At 35.6% G+C, this 17703-nt stretch overlaps 1 pseudogene; it reads left to right on the top strand.

The window, feature by feature from the left end:
- Positions 1-17604: 17604 nt before the first annotated feature.
- Positions 17605-17703, top strand: LOC113339125 (annotated as a pseudogene).

The raw sequence follows: 17703 nt of genomic DNA, 5'->3' as shown, positions 1-17703 counted from the left end.
TGGTGGTTCAATGTCAATGCTATCTCCGATGTCCAGGAAAATTACGCCTTTGGCACGTCGCCCCGCAGGCCGTAATCTCCCTTATGCGCCAAGATGAAGCTACGATCTGTGCCTTAAAGCTATGAAAATGCACGTTCATTTGCCCTTGCAAGCATGCTCAAGGACCATGATGCATCTATTTTAGCTTCCACACTGTTCCAACTTACCCTTGTTCTGCGAAGGATTCAAAGCCATAGAAGCTATGGCCGATGCATCTTGCATGCATCACTGGCTTCCGAGTGCTGTCCAGGCATAAGGCATGCTTGGACTTGAACATAGGCCATTGATGGCCTAATTCCACCTCCCTTAGGCTTATGAAAGCTCCGCTAACTTGTATATCGATCTAGCTTACTTCCTAGGCCATGCCCAGTGCGCCATTGATATATGCCTAAGTCAAACGGCTTGATAGAAAGTATGAGCATCCAAGGAATGAATACAACTAGCCTCATCAAGTATGGCCACAATCATCTCTTGCATCGAGATTCCGAGCCAGATGATATGAGAGGCCAAAGTGCCGCAATCATCTCTAAATTAGATGATATGAGCGACAACGTGCTGGACCGGCAATGCTGCAACTCATTGCGGATGCCTACATACCCTTCCCTACTCTAAACGGATCAGGCACAGATAGTAGTTCATTAAGAGGGGACATAATCTTAAGACAACTCGTTTGCATGGCCGTGGACAAGCAATAATGGTAATGGCCTAGTCCGTATAGGTCTTTCCGTCAAAATACATCCAAGTGTTGAATACTTGGTCTGCGGCATGGAAGAGTGATGCCCATGCTTAACACGCTCCATTGGTAAGGCTACGCATCTATAAATGAGGAATAATCATCTATAAATGAGGCATAAACATCATTTATACTCTTCCGGCTAAGCTATGAAGCTTACTTGGTACATGGCCCGCATATGTACCTTCAACCTACTACCCCTTCCTAGATATGTTTAAAAGACATTTTTTCAACTTTGATTGGGGGATCAAAAATCATTCATCAACTCCCCAGGTCGTGATGGTTGCACCTCACCACCCTGTCCAACTGCGATGTACGACCATGATGGCTGTATATTCAACTCTGGCTCGTATGCCAGTTCTAATGTCCGGCCATGACGGTTGAACATTTCCTGAGCCAAGTCCCGAAAAGGGTCATGATGGATGAATATCGCCAAAACTATCTTACTTGGTGCATGGTCCGTATATGAACCTTCAACCAAGTACCCCTCCCTATATATGTTTTAGTATAATTTCTACAAGTATGGAAAGGGGAGCACATTGACATGCTTGCTTCAATATTCATGTCTGTTGCCATGAATTTCTGAATGACCGGCCAAGATGGTTGTTCAATGCCAATGCCATCTTCGATGTCCAGCCATGTTGGCTGTCCACAACCAACTCGACGTCCATCCATGTTGGATGTACATTACCAGCTCGGTGTCCAGCCATGTGGGATGTACATTACCAGGGCCATCTACCCAACTGGCCTAATGCACCATTTGATGCGAGATTGGCTCTTGCCCAATGTAACTTCCAACCATTGCCATATTGGCCTTATCCAATATGCCCCCGTGATGTGCCTTACTTGGTACCAAATATGGCCCCTGGCCAAATACATCTTACTATGCAAAGGAAGCTTTGGATGAAGCTTCATCTCGGTCCATGGCGCATCCTTTAGCATGCGCCATGTTAAAAACACAGGGTGTTACACTAACTTTCAATCCCAAAAGAAATTCTCGGACATGAACCTGTACGCCAGTACGCAAACGGTATGCATACTTAGGTTCCCGGATTTCTCAAACCAACAGGTACGCAAACGGGTGCGCATACTATGCTTCCCGGACATGGATTACATATGTGCAAGAGTGCACAACATGACATATCCAATAATGGTTAAGTGTTCTAAGCTCTTATTTCCATCATTGAAACTTTCTTAGAGGATGACAATAGTCGTTTTCACATACTATTAGCATCAAAGAGATTTTCAAGTTATGGAAATAATCATAACGAAACATTCCAAGACAACACCAAATGATTGTATCACACAAACCATGTAAGATGTTACTCGGAAATTTTCACATGATATAAGATGAACTTGGTCGAAGCGAAAGCTTGCCAACACATATTTCGAGAAATATGTAAGCGAGATAAACTCAGCTCGAAATCTCAAATGTGTATATAGAAAACTCTATCATAATACGACTTATGTCTCAATATAGGAGATGGAGTAGAAATAGACTTTCCAAGTGATAGATGAGTTTAAGTCTCCACATAACTTTTGTCGAAGAAGTTCCACAAGCTCCCCTTAGTAGTTCTTCGTCTTCAAATGATGAACGCCGTGAAAACTAAGCTCAACTACACAATCTATGTCCTAGTCCGAAACATCTATAAATAAGCTAGAAATCAAGACTTTTATATAGTTTTGATCACTAACATTGACAAACATGATTGAGATAGCAATGCATGTGAGTTCGACCGAGCAGTGCTCTAACAGATGTTGTGAAGATGAGAATCAATATTAGCAAAAGTACCATTTTTTCAACGACGAAGGTGAGACTTGAAATTCTTTAATTTGCAAGAAAGTTGATAATATGGATTTTAAGAAAACTGAATTTTACAAGAAGGATTGGAAAAACCAGCATCAATAAAGTTTGAAAGGAGAAACTTTATGAGCTTTTTGAGGATCTGTAACAAGAAAAATTGGGTTATGTTCATATGATACATGGACGGAATGAGATCAAATTGGTAAGGGATAAAAATTTAACCATTAAACGTTGCCAGGAGACCTGTCTAATCTCACAACAGTTTGATATGGACCATTCTAAGATTGGACCAAGTTGTAAAAGAACAAATACACCCTAAATCCATAAGACCCATTTGTTTTAACAAATTTATTTTAGATTAAAAACTGTGTTCCAGAAGTACTTAACTTATGATTTTTTGAATCATTAAGAGTAAATTAAGATCGCCCAGAAGTATCCAAGGATCATTCATAGTTTGAGCTTGAGAAGAAAGGAAACTCCATTGCAACTGTTTATCACTTGGATTATAATAGAGTGATTTGTATGGGTGCCTATAAAAGCTTGAATAGTATGTCTCTATCATGATAAGATAATGAATGTCAACACCATTTCTTCATGCAAGAAAAATTCCACCAGAAAGACCTAAAGAAGATGCACACCATGCATTTAGAATATTTAGTATGCCTAAGATAAGTGAGCATGTTTGAGACTTGAGTTTTGGTTTCACATCAAAATTAAGGAAATATCAGAATCATATTGCGAAAGACAATATCTCAAATAATCTCTCGTGGAAGATGCCAATTCCTTGAGAATTCAAAGAAAGGATTTTCTTGCGTAAGAAAAAAGAAAGAAAGAGAAAAATACTGAAAAAAAGATAGCATATGAAACTAAGAGTAGAAATACAACAAAGAAATAAAAAGATGGTTAAACAAAAGGAAGCAGAGTTACCTATTGTGGTAAAATATGAGATATGCAAACCACTCAATGATTTGTCCTTAGTAATTGTATCATGCATTTTTCGAAGAAAAGATCGACGTATCATGTTGAAGATACAATTGAGCTTCATCTTGAGGATTTCTATGAACATCATGAAAAGGTTGTGAAACCAAATGGTCCAACTTTTTCTTGAGCATGTCTATAAGAGTTCTATCAGCACATAATTCATCATAAACAACTCTATGTAAGAAAGGAAGTTTACAATTTATTCTATTTTCTAAGTTTTAAACGGTTGATGGCCTGGTAGATGAGGTTTGAACAATAAATGTTTCTGTTGTATCTTCTCCAAGAAAGTATTAACCATAGACATTCCATCTTTGAGGTGGCGAATTCATTTCTCTAACCAAACTACAACTTCTGTTTTGTTTCCCTCGTTATTTCCAGAATTATTCATGTAGTTCGCTTGAGATATCACATGAACTTGTGGAGATCTTGCTAAATGCATGACTATGCTCACATAAACAACCAACACAGGAGTAACTTGAATTGTCAGATAATCAGTAAGGAAAAAAAATCAATACAACTGATAGCTTGGCACTTTCATAATTCAACCAATTGCACTATGTAACCGGATCGAGAGAGAAGCTATAACTGAAATCAATGGGAAACGGTCTTGAGTTTTCATTTACAAACAAAATTTCACTAGCATCTCTCTAAGTAAAGATGCATTTGATATCTCATCACTTGCAATTCTATGCACATTATTCTCTCGACAACAACTATTGTTCCTTGACTTTTTATAGTGTTAGTTGTTGTATATTCTGTAATATCGAAATTGTTGCCATCTAGCCACTCTGAGGTCCAGCTGTTTTTTCACGAACTTCCAGCTGAACCTCATCATTTAGGATTGTATTTGAACTAGCTGAAGTAAGTTCGACACAGTAAGGTCTAAACAAAAATAAACACAAATGAACTACATATAAAACAATAGATAAAGAGAAGGGAATGATATTCTGCGTCGATAAAGAATAGGCATCTCAACATTCATCCATGGTACTAAACTCCACTTTTCCTCAGAGACTAACAAGAACAAATGAGTTTCACGATAAGCATAAAAACACAACTTTGAAAGATGACATTAACAGATAACATTCTTTCAAATGAAAAACAAATGATGTTCACACTCAGAAAAAATGTACGTAAATCCTGTTATGAGGCTGGATTGGATGGAAATATTTCTTCGCTCTCTTAGACAAGCATCATCATCATCATAAATCATCTGGTTCAGAGTTGACGAATATAATATCGAAAATTGGACTTTGAAGCCTTGATTTTGCAAAACTAATACCATTTTCATATAGTATCACCAACATTAAAAATTGTGTAGGTTATTGCATAAGTTAACCACAAGGTTTCACAGTCTATGTTAGCTCACAGAGATATAAAAGAATGCACATAAAAACAATATTCCCAATTAGATAAACATAATAACATAACAATTATGAAATTTATTAAACTTATTTTATATTAATTCTTTTCCCTTAACAACATAACATTAAATTACATAAATATTTTATTCTAGGTTAGATTCTTGACTAGTTAGTTAAATACTAAAACCCCCCAAGACTTAAACCCTAACTGAAGAATCTAATTAAATGAAGTACCAAACCCTAACCCTAAACCCAATAGCCCTACCAATCTCGAAACCATTTCATCAGTTGGTGATGGACGAGGAGGAAGAGAAGTAGAGAAACTAGAGGATTCATTTCCCCCCATCTAAGATACATCCATAATTGATCCGGAAACCGCAAGACTCATACCTGCACCCATACCCAAACTTCTTGAATCCTTGTACTTGGTAACATAAAACTTTTTAGTCTTCTTCTTCCTGTTGCTCAACACCAAGTGATAGATACCGAACATGGTAAAGGCAAGCAAAGAAACTCCAACTTTTACATATGAATGAATTGATTCAGCCTTACCCATGAACTTCTCAGCAATCTCTTTCCATTCATCATTGATTCCACTGATATGAGCTATTCTAGAACCTGATGACGATGCACCTGCTGATTTCAAGATCTTATGAACACATTGACATTAAGAAGAATCTGCCATTTTTTTTCAAGAGCCCTACATATTCAAAATGATAAAGAGGTATTTTATGGGTTTCTTTTTGCCTCGTCAAATTGATTGTTGCAAAGAAATTGCAGTATCTCCGGTCACGACCCAAGGTATACCAAACTTTCGACTACTTATCTTCTAAGATTCTTTGTATAATGAACTATATTTTAATAATTGTTTTTTTTGTTCTTAATATGACATGTTGTAGCTTGATCGCCACTTAACTTTTTCCAAATTCCTATAAATAAATATTATATTTAAGTTGATAGACCATTAATGAACGTTGCTTACACGAAAAAATATACTTCCACTACATAAACAAGTAACATAACAATAGATTCATTCCCACGAGAAGTAGTGATTTTTAATTAAAGTAATAAAAACGTGATCAATAAGGAGAAATATGATCAAAGGAATCCTTCGTCGTTACTAAAAAATCATGAAAAACTAGCACACTTACTTATATATTGTTAAGCGTCAAACTTGCATATTTATAAAAATATACATATATTTGGATTTACAATAAAAAATGGATCTTTTTTTGTGGATCACCCGAAACCTTTTCCAAAAATATAAGTTTTATTAAAATCTGACTTTTATTTTGAAAATTATGAAACAAAATTGCAATGATTTAAAATTGAAAAGATGGGAAAATATGAAAAATAAAATAAAAGTAAGGTCGTGAGGTACAAAAATTTCTATGATGTTCAGTATTTATTTCACCCAATCCTAACTTTTACTTTCCCGTTTGTGCCGAGTTTTAAAATATTTAATCGTGGTCATTTTCCTCAGGCGCCATGTTCACATTCGGACACCTCTGACAACTATAACTAGACATTAAGGCACATATAAATATTTTTATAATTCTTAAGGCTAATATGAAAATAAAGAATGTTATGTTGTTGAAATCTTATTTTAGTGAAGTCAACGCATTAAATTGACGGTCAATGATGGGTCAAGGTACCAACCCTTAATGTTGGGTAGTAAAGCTAGATGTTGAATATTTGCTGGGTACCAACCATCAAATAACCTTTTATTGTTTAATTTTATTCCAACTTAAAACTAAAACTTCCAAAAGATAAAAAAGAGAAGCTAAACCATGTTAGGAATACCTATTAGGACATCATGAGCTATAATAGAATCAGTGTCTGACGGGTGAGTTTCACTTTGAACAGTTCCAGAATTGGACAATAATATTAAAACATAATGTTTGTTGTTTTTATATCATGTGTTTGTCCTCAAATTGAAAATTTAAAATAAAGGTTGGTATTCTGGTTCCAAATTTTTTTGAACGTATATAGAAATCTACAAACTATCGTTGGTTTTATTTTGAAAGATTCTAGCATATCTTTCCTTCCAAACTAGCCAACACTTAATTGGAATAATCTTGGTGTCACATTCTTTTTACCATTAATCCAAATAGTATAACACTTTATAAAATAAATATCAAAATTAAAGATTAGGTTCATACCAGGATTAGGAGGAAGCATCCACACATCCTTAACATACTCACCTTCCAAAAATAAAGGCTTAATGGATTCGCAAGGGTTGTTACAATATTAGCGATGGACTGACTTATTCCTTTCCCAATAGGAAGATCATTATGCAAGCATTTCCAAATAGATTCCTTTATCCTTTGTGAGACGTTCCAATATAAAAAATTCTTCCAAAATTTTGTAAATACACTATCAATTACAAGAAAATTCGGTTGTTTGTCATACATTATATTAGCAATAAACTCTATGTTAGTTGTAAGAAGCCGTCCCTGTTTATCATTTTGAAACATACCCGTGTCTGTGAAATATAACCTAATGTTTAAGATTCTTTTAGCAATATGTTGTGGAAACCTGTGCATGATTAGATCCACATTCCATTTTTTTGTATTTGAGTAAATCAACTCAGACACAGTGTTAAGTTTTTTTGTCATAAAATACCCGAAGATAATATATAAAGAGTTACCATCTCCTTCCAATAACTATATTCATATATAGACATCAGTTAGGCGACCCTTCAAAATATACTTTTATATCCAGGAAACATTATAATTTTGTTTTCCAAAATAAAAACCAAAGAATACATGTAATACTTAGCCCTTAACAAGTTTTTATAGAGTGTATTTACTTGATCCACTAACCCCCATATCATCTTAGCAATTTTGGACCTATTAATATTAACCTCCTTGAAGTCTAAATCACCTATTAACATCGATTTATACAAAAAATCATAAGACTTAAAGTATAACAACTCCCTCACTCGATTTCTCTCGGGATGGAGTTTAAGTTTATTTTATGTGTTATCTTTTCTAGAGCATAAAATAACCCACTTGAAAAATAGGGAAGCTAGATAAAACATATTTACATTAAGAACTTCTCCGCTACATTGCACTTTACTTTTTACACCTTTCATTACCTGATCCATATATTCCATAACCATATCAAAAGTTTTTACTTTTTACCTATCTATAAACTATAAATAAATCATTCACTGCTTTCATTTGTAATTTGTCTCCTCTCTCTCCTAAAAACACTATGCATAACCGTTTTCTCTCTTCCTAAAATTTCTCCCTGACCCAAATCTTTAATATTGATTTTCCTAATCCAAATCTGTTTGTAAATCATTTGATTTATTCAGATTTTCTAGGCAGATTTGGATATAATATGTAAATAATTAGATTATTTTTTAAATAAAACAATAGCTATTATAAGCGATTTGCAGGTTTCCTTAGGTTTTTCTTCATCAATTTCATTAACTTATCTAATGGTGTTATACCCATCAGAGGTTTATTATAGCCTTTACGGTGTCTCTGTCGATTGCAATAATCGTTTCAAATATGTTAACAAGGACGATTTCTCCCGTTGTGGCATGATTCTACATCAACGGATACCGGAACTAATCGTGATAATGATGTTTTGTGCGTATTATTCCCTTTTGGGAAAACTTTGTCTTAATGAAGAAGACAATGAAGAAGAGAATTTCTTCGAATCAAAATGGCAGAATCTTTCAAAAGCCATTATTCAAATACCATCAATTTCCTTGATGAAATTTCTGTATTTATGTATGATGTCTTGCAATTTTATTGTGATACAAAACATTTGTATTCTATTATGTTTTTCATATTTCATGTATTTGATCTTGATGTATGCAAGCTTCTAATATTAATGAAATTGAGAGGTTCACCTCTTTTCCTTCAAAAAAAAAAACTATAAATAAAGGAACACCAAGATAAGAGTACTTCAAACTTTTGATTATTAACAATCTTGTCATAATTCTTTGTAACTTTGGACAGTTTTTTTTTAAAGGAAAAGCTTAAATTTTCCAATATATAAAGTTGGTGTGACGCACTAAATTGTTCAATAATGTTTAAAATATGTTTGCGACTCCGCAAATCAATTTTTGTTAAGAGAAGACAGTCATCGACAAAAAATAGATGTGAGACTGCACAATTATACCTGGAAAATTTGATCCCAAGAATCCGTTTAGTCTTCTAAAAGTAATCTAAAATACATTTCCATACATATTAGGAAAAGGTAAGGAGATGGGGATCTATTTAAAAGAAATACATTGACAATTTAAAGTACACAACTCAGTACTAAAGCCAAAACTAGATAAAACTTTCATTAAAACATCTCAATTATACATATCAAATACTTTTGAACGTATCAATTTTAATCCCTGTAGAACCTATTTTTCTTTTACTTTTCAAGAATATGAATAAGTTCACATGCGACACGTTGTTATTAGTTATCTTGAATGAAAAAAAATCTAATTCAAATGGAAAAATAATTTTTTCCGAATGCATTTTCAATCCATTAGTTAACAGTTTGACAATATTTTATAATTGTTGCACAAACGTATTGGCCTAAAGTTACTTGGCTGCTTATGAAACTTAACCTTTAGTATAAGAAATAAAAAAATCTCAAGCAGTTTGGGAATCAAATATTTTGTCATAAATAAAAACATAATTTGAGGACCCACCAATTCTCAATTACGTTTTAAAAAACTGACAGGAAACTTGTCAAATCCTAAAGACTTGTTAGGTTTCATATACTAAACTACTTTTCATATCTCGGCAGAAGTGAGAATATATAGACAACAAACCTAAATTATGATGTTGAGAAATGACATTAGGTAACAAATTAAAAAAACTCCTCATCAAGAGCAGTAGAGCAAGAAGTAAAGATAAACAAAAACTAATAGTTCAAAGCCCCAACAATTTCAGGTGGTTTGGTCAAAACCTCATCAGAAGAGATTGTTAGATAACTTGTATTATTTCTTTTTCTTCTTATAAGAAAATTTTTACTATGAAAATATTTAGTATATCTTTTTCTAACTTGATTATCACGGACTGTTTTTCCAATTACTCTTGAGTGGCAATGGAGTGCGACACCACACAATTTTTTATATGGAGAATTTTATGGGATGCTTCATTGGATGAGATGAAGCATCATCGCGAACTTGTATTGTAAACTCATGGATACATCACTGAGTTGTATTTCTTATTAAAGGATGCATCACCTAGCTATGAAGCTTACTCAAGGATATATTATGGTATACATGCATTGATCGATGTCGTATGCGTCAAAAATAATTTCACTTTCTCACTCTACTAAATATAAATGAAGTATGTGGTAAGAAAGAGTTTGTTCCCATAGAGAGGCTTTTGTTGTTATAAAACTTCAGTTTCTTAGTAACCAAGGGGGGATTTTTGTTTTAGCAAAGAAATAAAGATAATTGAAGGCAATAAAATATGAAAGTAATCAATCAGAGGAAGATATTGGTCACGGGATAGTATCATTCACAAACATGTATTTTCATCAATGACTAGAATTGGTATTTTAATTTCTCATTTACTAAAGGTCCTAGGATACGTTGATCTCAAGTATATCCCTCTAATTCCCTGATTTCATCAAAACCACATTAAAAGATGTATATGTGAATTCTTTCTAGAAAGCAACCTAAAGTGTAAAATAACAATTAAGTTTAACTCCCTAAAAGAACTAAGTTATATGGAATAAGACTAATCAAAGCAATCAAACGTGTAAAAGCACTAATTCGATTTAACCAAGGTTATGATTCATTTGTGACTAGTAGGATATATCACTACAAGCACTACCCACAATTATGCTACTTAGAATCGGGGATAAATAACTTTTTTGTATTGAAAACCCTAATATAGCTTTAGAAATGAATGCAAATCGGATTGATTCCGGACTCAAGCAAACAGACAATCAAATCATATGACAATATAACCCATGAATCACAAACAATAAATTACTGAGACAAAACTAATGCATTGAATCAAATAACATGTTGAAAAATCAACTTTATCCCATAACCAATAATATGTGTTTGGATACTCATAGCTTTTGAGTTCATCATCATCAATAATAAAAATGAAGAAGATGAAAAATAAAATGAAAGCAAACCCTAGTAGAATCGCCGCTCTCCTCCAAAGCTCCCAGTAGAAAAATACGTGATTTTCAAAAGAAGTAGAAGACTCTTTCTTTTGTAGCTTTTCTCCAACTTTTAAAATTAGGTCCAATCTCCAAAGTCCAATAGAGAGAAGTCCTCAAAACCCATGTGTGAGACAAACCCATGTTGGGAAAAACTGCCCAGAGAATCTGAGTCAGTCAACTCAGCTGAGTCAGGGTCTAGCTGGTTTGCCAGGCCAAAGCTTTGCTTAGGCTATAACCACTGTTTCACAGGCTACAACCATTAATGCGCAATTGTGGTGCTTCACTCTTCACGGCCATGCATTGTAACGTCAGTTCAACCACCATCATCTACAGCACAACCTTGTTACTTCTTGAACCTCTTTGACAATTCAATCCACCTGCAACTTCTTCTTGCAATCATCTCAGACCCATTGTATCCACCATAACCCATTAACTTCATGGCATCAGTTCCACCATTTGCATCAAAATGATGTAGTTTTTACAGTGGTAAGAAAGGCTTTGATTCTCGGACTTGTGAAGTTGTTGATTTTAGACTTAATGAAAGAAAATACTAAAACTAGCAAAAATATGTAAAGGATGATATCAATAATTCGAGAGACTGGGACTCGGGATTCCACCATTAATCACGATCAATTGGTTCATATAATGATTATAGACAATTCAAGCTCTTTTGTTGACTCTATTTCTTTGCCAATAGTAGATTTTGTAAAACATTAATTGTAGTTCATAAGCATGATGCATCAAAATCTCTAAGTCTAAGCATACATCATCAAACGAAGTCACAACTAATTAATAAAAATCATAAATCAATTAAAACAAGTGCAAATAGTAAAAAGAATCAATTATAATTGCCAATCAATTGTGAAACATGGCTTCCTCCATTGTCCCAGTGTTGGGGTTTAGCTCCACATGGTGAAAATACGCTCAAAATATTTATTCATGGCTCAAAAGTGTTTACAAAGGTGAAGAGTCTCAAAAGGAATAAAACAGTTCAATCGCAACGTTTATAGGTGTTGCTGAGAGGCTGTTACAACTGAAACAGAAAGAATAAGACTGCTGAGAAATAAGACTGACTGTGGTGTCGTAGTTTTAAGCACAGTATCCGCGACTGTCTTCGTTGGTTCAATGTGCTTCAGCTAGGGTTCTTCAGAACGAAACTTTTAATGTATCTTCTGCAACTCTTCTTCTTCTTCCTCACCTGCTGCTACTGCAACTCTGCAATTCACCTCTGTAGCTTTTCTTTCTCCTCTGAAGCGTACCCAAACTCTAGACATCTTTTCCTTGACCTCCCAACAGCCTATATATACACAACAAGGTCCATAAATCTCGATGAAATCTCACTTTCTCCTTCTCAGCAAGTTACGGGTTTTCTTTCTTTGTTTTGAGAATTATTTCCATGTCTTTCTTCTTCACACGTATTCTGCTTCCATTTTTAACCCAAATCTTCTGTATTCGATGAGTGAAACCTCAGGAAATATATTCTACCTAATTTACTCCCCGTAGCTTCCAAAAACAACCAAACTATCCCGAGATAACTCTGATACACTGTTTTATGAAAATTCGATTAGCTAGCCCGAGTCTGTTGATTTAAAATCCTATACCAGTCCTGTTAAGTCGTACCAAACCCATAAAGATCCATATCCAATAAAGAATCCGATTAGAAATCCTTTCAGTTCTCGCCTGAAATTCAACCAAAAATATAAAAAAAACCCGAGAAAAGTCCATGCCCTGTTTGTCGAGAATCTGATTATCCAGCCAATTTCAATCGATCCCATCAACCATACCAGGCCTGTTTACTCAATTCAAGTCCAATCCAACCGAATCCAGTGATTTAATCTCCTCAGAACTTGTCAAAAATCGGAACCCTAATTATTTACTTGAAAACAAGTTTTCCCGCCTTTTTTCTATTTTGAAATGTTGAAGATGAGTGCCCCTTAACAGTCTGTGGGGTGCGAATAGCAGTTACCCTGGGGTTACCCCTTATCAACTGGATGCCCCGTATCCATTCCTTCAGTAATTTTCTCCGGAGCGTCCAAATACCACTTTTTGAGCCAATTTCTCCGCGCATGTTTATTTCTCCAAAAATACCTACAAAGACACATAATACCAAAATAAGTACAAAAGTGGGTACTAACAATATAGAAAATCGAGATCAAAATAGATAAATAAATGCGTCTATCACAAACCAGCTAGCATCATCACATATTGCAATATTGAGTTCCAATCTCAGCTGCCTAATGACACAACTGCATCACCTGCAATTCATCTCTTCCATTCTGCAAACTGATTCTGCAACTGCAATTCAAACTGCACACGCTAACTCCCATTCCAGACCAGCTACATTGCAAAACCAATTTACTGCTCTCATGCACTTCCTCAGCTTTGTACTGTCTGGAACCAACAATCCATACCAACAAAGCAACAGCACCATTGCAATCTGGCAAGAACAAACCAGCTCCAACAGAAGCTTCGATATCACAACCTCTTGATCCATTGTCTTGCCTGCAACTCAACAGTACCAGTTACTCAGCTGCTGCTTCAATAACACCACCTATTTTAGTTGCATGGCAACACTCATCTGCAGTTTCAGGTCAGACCAAGAACCAACATCAGATCCACTACAAGTAAGCATATCCAGCTCTCCTGGTCACCTGCAATTTCACTAGCACCAGTGGCTTCAATACCAGTACTATCTCAACTCCAACAACATCAGATTCACTTCTTTGTAACTCATTTACACTTCACAACAGCAACTCCATCTCAGTCAGGCCACCATCAATTACTTAACTCAGCTGCAGGCATCTAAATTCTTCACAGCCAATGCACCTGCAACTGTTCATACATTCAGCTTCATTGTCTTGCCTAGCCATTGCACTAACAGCTCACCCACTGCAGCTCCACCACTTTACAGTTTAAAACTCAGCCACAACAAACAGATCCACTGTCACTTGCTACCCTTCAGCTCACGAAACAAAGCCACCTGCAGTAGATACATCCATCTCCAGCTACAACTAATTTGCAATTTCATCAGGACCACCACCAAAACCCTCAACTGACTCCACCATCAAAACAGCTTCATCAGCAGCATCAGTTCATGTAACTCTTCAGACCCCTTGTCTTGTTCATCAATTACACTGAAAACCCATTTCAACTGATTGATTCTTCTCACATTTAAACTCAACCACTGCAATTTTTATCACTCAAACCCTAATTTCTTCCACAGCAAAACAGATCTTCAACTGCTCTAATCTTCTTATCCTTGTTGTGAATCAATTGCAGCCCTCACATCTTCGATTCTACTTCAATAATTCTTATCAAGCTCATCTCAATTTGAACAACATCAGGACCTCCTCCTTATTCTGCAAATTCACCATAAACCCATTCATTCAATCACAGGATTCATCTTCTATAACTCGACCAGAGAGTCAGCAACGGAAACCCATCTCTGATTCTCCTGGTTCTTCGATTTCCCTGAATTCATGGATTTCACTTCACTGAAACTACAACAGCCGCCATTCTCTTCTATTGGCTTCAGGTAAAGAAGGTTATGATGAGAAGAATTATCCCTTCTCTGAATTTTAGGGTATGTGTAGGAATGGAAATAGACGCCAGCACCCACTGATGGATACGGGCCACCATAGCATTATTTGGCATGTCAGTTGCAAGTAACTGACAGCCTAATTCCTGGTTCAACTCAACTGTCAGTTTCGGGGGACTGACAGTTCATTCTTCACCTCCTTCTTGCGCATCCTAGCCTGCTTCAAGTATCGGTCGCCTGTGAATTGATGTTTTTGCTCTTTACGCTCCAAATGGATGTTTTCTCCTTGTTTTACTCCAAATGACTCCAAAGTACCTAATAAACTCAAAAACAAACATAAGATACATATTTTACAAGAAAAATAGCAAAGAAATGATAAACAATATATAAATATTAAGGTGTTTACAACACCTACCATGCATCACCGAGTTGTGGTGCTTACTCGAGGATGCATCACCAAGTTGTGTTGCTTAGACGAGGATGCATCAAGCAGGTGTGACCTCGTGCATGGATAATATCTCCCAAATTTATATATATATATATGTATATAACTGCGAGTAAAACTTATACATGGGGTGTTGGCTAAAGATGCATCAAAGAAGAAATGCATCAATAATGACCCTATAAAGCTTACTCAAGGAAGCATATTTATGTGAATGCATCATTATGATAGGGTGCATACCCGGGGAATCATCTTGATGCTAACACATCATTATGTTGTGTTACTTATGAATACGTTATTATGGTTTGTTTTTTTACCCAACAATGCATAAGTATCATATTTCTACATCACATACCCAAGGATGTATCTTTTGGACCTTGTGGTGCTTACTTGGTATGATATTGCATTTTAAACAAGTGGGACCCAGTGGATTTCCAAGTCTTCTGAAATCCTTTTATGTGAAAATGCAAATAAGACTCATAGAGAGAGGAGGTGGTGGATGAAGGTGCATCAAAGTGGAAATGCATCATTATTCCGGTGAAGCGTACCCGAGGATGCATTATGATGCAAAAGCATCATTACGCGGTACTTATCTGATAAAATTATGATGTGAATGCATTATAATGCTTCAAAGTTTGAATGATCACTTGGCTTTTGGCCTTGTGTTATATGTTTAAAATTATCAGTGGTGTGAATTATACATACACATTGTGTTGGAAGGGTCTCTTGCCTTTTGTTTTTAGTTGCTAATTCTACTCGAATGAACTACAATCATGCTTGGTCTCTTTGCATTACGGAGTTGGGGTACGTAAACAACCGCATTAAAGTCCAACATTTTGTAACTCATATCATTACGTCTTGGTGTGCAAGAATTGAGATGATTGTTGCCACACTTGATGAGGTAATTACAATTTATTTATTGGATGTTCATACTACCCATCGAGCTATCTGATGTTGGCGCGCACAAATTGCGAATTGGAAATGGTAAGGAAGTTAAATTAGATTGTGAATGCCGCTTGCATCATAAGGATGACTTACAACGAGGATGACATGTGCCTAGGTGCTGCACCCTTGGAACGAACAAATCATCGCATATATATAGCTCATTGTCGAAGCGTAATAAGGACACATATAATACGTTGGTAATGACCTATGTGATAGTCCAAGGCATAACCAATATTTGAAAGACAACGACACATGCGAAATCCTTTGCCAATCCCAATTATGATTTCGTACCTTTAATTAATAGAATAAAGGTATGTTGGAACGGTATGGAGTTGCCATTAGAAAATCATGCTTGTAAAGCATGTTGCGATAAAGTGAACCATTGAATATTTGATTGGTAAGAACAAGATCTATCGTAAATTCTTACGACACGATTACTCAAACGAGTGGAGCAATGAAGAGTGTGAGCTTGCCGAGCGTGATACTGGAGGTGATTTTATTTGGTACGTTACGTTAAATTTCTACAACTCTAACAACTATTATTTATATGCAATTATTTTGAAAAATAAGATCTAGCAACATTCAAACCTTCCGGTTCTTTCAGAACTTTTGAAATTTTCTTATCAAGGCATCCCAATTTTTTCATTTTCCAGATTTAATAAATAAGTTCTCACTAAAAATTTCTGGATCAGAGATAAAAGTATTAGTAGGACTATTCACGATGGAAACACACTTATGAATTAAATCTGAAAATGCAAGGGTCTAACAACCACACCCAACAATTCGTTTTGCAATCTGAGAGGACTTACTCCAATATACTTTCTGGAGAATCAACTAGACAGTCAGACTTAATCTAGAATAAAGTATATCAAAGAGTTTAATATCTCTACCTCTTAATTTATCTGACTAACCTGGGTTTTCAACTCGGAAATAGCCTGAGAGTTAGCTTGTACCATCTTTTTATTTTCATCTAATCCTTGTGCAACCGATTGCTGAAATTCTAAAGTGTTCCGAGTTAACAAGGCAAGAGACTCTTCTAAACTCGTGATTTTCTTATCTGAAGGGATCTGAAACTGTGCCGGAGCTGAAGGATTCTTAATATAGCCAAAACCTGTGGGAACCTGAGCATTACTAGATTGACCTTGATTCTGTCCTTTGGACCAAAAAAGGTTTGGATGGTTTCTCCATCCAGGGTTATAGGTTTCTGAATATGGGTCAAACTTCTGTCGGTTATCAAATCTAGTGTTGTTATAAAGAGCATTGGCTTGCTCTTCAACAGCATGGCCTTCCCAAAAAGGCTCATTTCTACCACTACTATCACTAGAATGACCTAATTCTAAGGCTTCTAACCTTTTGGCTATAGCTGCTATTTTGGCATCTGACTCATAAGATCCTTCTACCCTATTAACATTTCCTCTACTTAGAAGAATTATTTTCTGGGGTTCCCTACTATTTTCCCATTGTTGGGTCTTATCGGCGGTTTCATTCAAAAATGTCATCGCTTCATCAACAGTTTTATTCTCAAACCCACCTGTGCATAAGAACTCAACCATGGTTATTGTTGAATAATCTAAACCCTCGTAGAGGATCTGAACTAACCTAACCTTCTCCAAACCATGATGAGGACATTGAGATATCAAGTCATTGAACCTTTCTAAGTACCTATATAAAGATTCTCCATCTTGTTGGGCAAAATACATATTTGTGTCC

The sequence above is a fragment of the Papaver somniferum genome, unplaced genomic scaffold, assembly GCF_003573695.1.
Source record: "Papaver somniferum cultivar HN1 unplaced genomic scaffold, ASM357369v1 unplaced-scaffold_19, whole genome shotgun sequence".
NCBI classification, from domain to species: Eukaryota; Viridiplantae; Streptophyta; class Magnoliopsida; order Ranunculales; family Papaveraceae; genus Papaver; species Papaver somniferum.
This window is presented reverse-complemented; position numbering and strand designations above follow the sequence as displayed.